This window comes from Crocuta crocuta, unplaced genomic scaffold, assembly GCF_008692635.1.
Source record: "Crocuta crocuta isolate KB4526 unplaced genomic scaffold, BGI_CrCroc_1.0 scaffold193, whole genome shotgun sequence".
Classification (NCBI taxonomy): Eukaryota; Metazoa; Chordata; class Mammalia; order Carnivora; family Hyaenidae; genus Crocuta; species Crocuta crocuta.
Window position 1 is genome coordinate 6817332 of NW_027529624.1, and position 6174 is coordinate 6823505.

Genomic DNA, 6174 nt, shown 5'->3' on the forward strand with positions numbered 1-6174 from the left:
GGGGCAGGTGTGAGAGACCTGGAGAAATTGATTTATTAGGGACAATGAAAGGAGCTAAATATGTTTGCCGGCTCAGCGATGACTCAGGCGTTCCCCAGGGGTCCACAAAGTGTGAGCATCAGAGAATCAAAGACAGGCCTCCTCCCACCCCAGCTGCCAGCCCTGAGCCCTTCCTTCCCCTCAATGCAGGGCCCACTCCNGGTTTGGTCTCGTGGGGCAGCAGAGACCCACCCTTCTGCCCAGCCTGCAGTCAGCCTCTCCAGAAGGGCTGAAGAAGTACGACACATCTAGGCCAAAGTCCTGGCCTTGCCCCAAATTTCTGCGTGATCTTGGACAAGCGGCTGACCCTCTCTGGACCCACATTCAGCAGAGAGGACCGATCCCCACCGACAGCCCCTCCTCCCCCTTGCCTGTCTGGCAGCGTCTTTCCCACCCCATTCTGCTGCTTCTAGGCAGCTGTGAGCACAGCTTCCTCTTCCCAAAATCCGACTTCCCTCTAGGAGAAAAGCCAGATTCCACAGGGCCCCCTTGGGGGAGAATATACTCTTCCGGTACCTGGTTCCAGGCCAGCCCCGGGCGGCGGGAGAGATGTGGAGTCTGAGGCCAGAGGCAAGGAAGAGAGAAGCGGTACAAATGAGTGGCTTGAGGGGCAAAGCAACGTGGGCTTTTGGGAGGGGGCCTGCAGGGAGGAGCAGGGGAGAAGGGCTTACAGGGGAAGGGAGGGAGGGACCTCGCCCAGGAGGGGCGGGGGGGACAGTCCTGATGTGCAGGACAGCTCAGGGAAATGTAAGGAGCCCCAGCTCGGAGGCGTGGCCTGTCTGGGGAGCACAGAATGCCGGGGGGTGCATCGAGTGGACCTGGCCCAACCCTGAAGCCCTGGAGCCAGGAAGGGTCGTGGGGGCTATCTCTGGGCAGTCCCTCTGGCCACTTGTGGGGATGGTTTAAGGAGGCCCAGGGCAGCCTGGCGGCTGGAGGAGTTGGGTAAGGGACAGGTAGAGCCCCGACAGGAGCAGCATGGGTATGGGATGGTGGGGAGAGCAAAGAAGTTTCCAGGGCTTCTCCTGCCCCCACTGTGCAAGGCAGGGGCCTTATATGGCCTCTGTCACCTTTGCCCTCGAGGGCAGTATTTATGCAGGTCACCTTTAGAGTCTGCATGGAGTTTCTTGGCGGATTCTCAAAACCAGCCCACAAAGACCCAGTGCTCCAGATACGACCCAGACACCCTGCTCCGCCCCACCACCCATCAGGCGGAGCATCAGTAGGTCAAGGCCAGGGCACCAACCAGCCCCAGGGCCTCTGCCAGCACCTTGCGTCCCGATCTCCACTATCATCCCCTTTTTAAAGCTCCCCACTTCTCATGGGCACGTGGCCCAGCCCCAAGGACCTGCCCCAGCATGAAATGAAGGCCACCTGACTTGAGACCTATATAGATTCAGAGTGGCTACAAAATCATCATTCAAAACGGGACCCCACTAGAAGGCTGGGTTAGGGGCGATGCGGGCCCAGTAGGACCAAACCAGGCCGCCCCGGGGAACCCCGAGACATCCGCTTACCCAAGAGACTGGTCATATCTGCAAGAGACCACCTGGGGGCGTCCAGGTAGCCCCGTGGGCCAGAACGGATGTGACGTATGGCTGCAAAATCCTAGAGAAGCAAGGGGCAATGGTTTTATACAGAAGGCACAGGGACCCAGGCCTCTGCCACCACCCGGTTCCAGTACACTCTTCCCCTTTGTGAGTTTCCTCCAGTCCTGCCCCCAGGCTAGTGTGTGGGCCAATCACAAGGACAGTGTGCCAAGTCCACCATATACCCTCCGCAGATGTCAGCTGTCACCAGTCCATTCTTGATGGGGGCTTCCTTGCAAGGCTGAGAGCAAGGGTGCCCCTACAGGTACCGGGAGCTGCCCGCACCATCCTTCCAAGACCAGCTGAAGCCCTCCTCCTACAGGAAGTCCTCCCTGACCACGCCAGCCCATTTAAGACCCCAGAATGTTCAGGAAACAGATGTACTAGCCTCAAACCTCCAAAGGACACCCAGCACCCTCTTCTGTCCTGATGTTAAGAGTCCACAGTTTTGGCTTTTGGGGAGATGGCCTCAGGGTCGGGATCAGGATCTAAGCTTCAGTTCTGCTAGCGGACTCCCAAGCCACAAGCCCCTTCTTGGCTTCTGTGCAGAGATCTCCGGCCTCATCCAGGGCTGCCTGGGCACATGAAACCACCCTTCTCCTTCCTCAGGAGGAAACAGAGGCTCGTTGGGACTAAGAGACATGTCCAAGCGGGGGCCCCAGCATGGGTGCTCCGTGTGAGGAGGACAGAGACAGAAGCCGACACTCACTGAGCACGCTTCCTCACATCTGACCCTCCTATAGCACACAAGGTAGACGAGGTGATTCCCATTGCAGCGAAACCTTCATTCCCCATTCCCTTCTCTTCCTCTGTGTCCCAAAGAATTTTGGGGGGCACTGGGTGGCTCAGTCAGTTAAGCGTCCAATTTCGGCTCAGGGCAAGATCTTGTGTTTTGTGGGTTCGAGCCCCATGTCGGGCTCTGTGCTGACAGCTCAGAGCCTGGAGCCTGCTTCAGATTCTGTGTCTCCCTCTCTCTCCACCCCTCCCCAACTGGTACTCTCTCTCTCAGAAATAAACATTAAAAAAGTATTTTTTGAGTAAAATGTGTCCTATGACAAAAACAATAAGACTTATTCTTTATAGAACACTGGATAAGGCAATGATTGGGAGGAAAAACCTGAGATCAAGAATGCCTTTACCTGGTCATCGATAAAAATTCCAGGTTATTCCCAGCACACCTATAAGCTGGTTGTGTTAACATTTGGGCGCTGCTAATGCCTATACAAGTCTGTAACCTGTCTCTTCCTTAACACCATGGACTTGAGAGCCCCCCACGTACAGCGGTCAGGACAGGCCTGGTTATGCTGCGGTAACAAAGAGCCCCCCACATCTCAGTGGCTTCACACGTGAAAGCTTATGCCTTGCTCGCACTGTATGCTCGGTGAGGGGGGTTGGGCAGGGGTCCCCGAGTATCAGTCACTCACGAACCCGAGCTGAGGAAGTGTCATCCTGACACAGGCTGCCAGGAGCGCCGTCTGGGAAGGACCCTTCGCCCCGGCTCACGGCTCACGTTTCACTGGCCAGAGCAACGCTAGTGGCCACCTGCCGTCAGGGGGGCGGGGCAGCACCAGACTGCTACCTGCTCTTTGAGACAAGAGACCAGAAATACTTGGGCTGCAGAACTAGTGCCAGTTACATCTCACGTGGCCAACTGTCCTCATTCCTCGGGCCGGGGGGTTTCCTGGCCTCGAACGCAGAACTGTTGGCGCTGAAACAGAAAAAGTCCTGGACAAACCGTCCCTGTGCCACGTCCTCTATTGTGCCCAAGCACACTCCTCAGTGGCTACAAACCATCTAGTAGCGAAGTGGTGGTTTTCTCCCTCATCCCTGCCTGTTGGAGACTTACATTGTTTCCAGTTGTGCACATTTATAAATACTTTGTCTAAAATATCTTCACGAATAAACCCTTGTCCATCTGGCTTCTCAGGAGTGCAATTACTGGCCATTTTTCCGGCTCGGAATACCTGCTATCCATTCATATGTCAAAAGGGCTGGGCCAGTGTAATCTGTCTTCTAGAACATGAGCAAACACTCACTTCTGAACACCCACCTGGAGTCTCGAGCCCAGAGTCCGAAGAGGAAATTCTGGAATCTTAGCATCAGAATCACCCAGAGGGCTTGTTAAAACCAGATAGCTGGGGCCCGCCGCCAGAGTTTAACTCGGCAGGTAGTAGACCCGAGGTCAGGCCTGACATCGGCATCTGTAACAAGTCCCCAGGTAATACTGATGCCTCTGATGTGGGACCACACGTTCAAGACCACTGGCCCGGTAGTTAAATGCCCCTGCTTTGCAGCGTTGCAAAGGGGATTCCGCTCAGGGACTCTGCAAATTATATCATTAACCTCTCTTAGCCTCAGTTTCCTCATCCGTGAATTGGAGCCACGGAGAGGATTCGTGCAGCTAACATCTGCAGAGCTCTGAAACGTGTGTCACAAGAGTTCAGTTAACCACAGTTAAATAACCTCATGTTTTAAAGTATTTGTTAATTTGAATGGAATTGCATTTATTAAAGTCTTCATGCCTTTTCTGTCTCTGAGTGGGAATGGATTCATTTTCCATGAGATGGTTAAGCATCTATACTTCTTTCTTGGTGTGAATTGTCTGCTCCTGCTCTTTGCTCGCAGACCCGCGGGTTTCTCTGGCTCGTTATAGAGCAAAGACTGCAAATGCCATAGCCAGTCTTGTTTGCTACAATTTTTCCAAGGCTGCTGCGCGCCTTTCTACTGGGGTCATTTTTCTGGCTTACAAAGCGCCAAATCCATCTGACTTTCCCATTTTTATTTCCGCCATCACTTTTAAGCGGAGATTGTCTCCCTTCTCCAGAATGTGAAACATATAAAGGAATTGGATTTTGAATGATAGGATTGTGTGCGCCTGCGGTTGGCAGGGTGGGAGAGCATGGTGTCTTTCTGGCTCACCTCAAACCCTCTGGTCATAGCACTGGGCACAGTCAGGAGGGGGGGGGGCGGGCTCAGCACTTCAGCACTACCTGCGGCCCCTCACCCTCAGCTCTGCCCCCCACTTAGGCAGATTGTCTGCCTCCCCATCTGTGGAGGCCCCCTCCAGAGAGGCATGGGGAGTTCAGGGTTGGCAGGAGCCATTGAAGTTCAAGTGGCCCGTCCTCCAACTGGAGACAGGAAGACCATGGGTGTAAGAAGTGGCCACAGCGGTTAGCAGCCTTGGGTTCAGATCTCTGCAGGCTCTGCCTCTCTGAGTCTCTATTTGCTCATCTATAAAATGGGAGTGCTAATGCCCACATCAGTGGAAAATTTGAAATAGATCAACAGCCACGGAGGGCTTAGCACAGTGCTGGCTGCAAAGTGCACACTCAGTAAAAGAGACTTGGGGCTATACCCCATTCTGTTCCCATGGCCCAGGTAAGCCCCACAGCCATTTCCTCCATTTGGGCTGGAAATTACCAGCACCAGGGCCCCCAGTCCCAGAGCCTCAAAGCCCAGCCCCTCCAGCTGTAGCTCAGCCCATCAGCCCTGCGGGAACAGCTCTGGGGCTAGGATAGGACAGGCTTGTGGCAGGGGCGCCTAGGGGGTGAACACCCTGCCCTACCCACCCCTCCAGGCTGCAGGACTCGGCCACCAGCGGGCGCTCAAGTCCAACCCCCACCCCTGCTCCCGCGCCTGGGGATTCGCGGTCCGGGCTTGATTTCCATAATAATAAGCCACAGATCTTCCCGAAGTGGCCACCACAGCCACTCCGGAGGGAGCCTCATTTTATAAGCTTTCATGAAACCGTGTGCGCTGGCTGCAGCTGGGAGACACCCGGAGTGTCATTCTCCGCGTCAAGCACGGGGGCTGTGGCTGTGGGAGGCGGAGGCCCCGAGAGGAGCTATCGTGGAAATGAGGCTCAGAGACCAGGAGCGCAGCAGGGAAACTGAGGCTGCCAAGGGAGGAGGCACATTTCCAAGCCTGCACTCACCGTGGCCTCACAGCGACCCTGACAGCGGGATCTCTGCTAAGCCCCACTTTGCAGATGGGGAAACTGAGGCCCGGAGAGGTTTCAGGGCTTCCCAGCTTCTGAGTGGGGGAGGGAAGGGGAGCAGGGATCCCCTCCGGGATGGCCTACCCACTCTGCCTCTTCCCCAAGGCTAGCCTCCTGGGAGCAGCGTGCCCGGGAGCACCCCAGATGCCTGGACCATGGGACGGACTGAGCAGAGAGCTTACAGGAGGGCCTATGAGGTTTGCAGAGCACGTGGAGCTGATCTGGCTGGAAATCCGTGGGCTTGCCGAACCAGGCTGGAAACCCAGCTTTAAGGTCTCCCTCCCAGGGGTTGGCAAACTCCTGTCCACAGGCTCACAGCTGTTTGGGTGCAACCTAGAACGTAGCGTTTTGAATATTAATAAACAGAAATCAAAAGAAGAATACTGTTTCCTGACACGTGACAGTTAGAGGAAACTTAAATCCCAATGTTCACAGCTATATACTCGTTCATTTTTGGTACCGAGTACGGCTGTCTATTCCAGACAATCGCAGACCTGAGGCTGTTTGACAAAGAGGTATGTATGGCCCCCAAAGCCCACAAGTATTTATTGA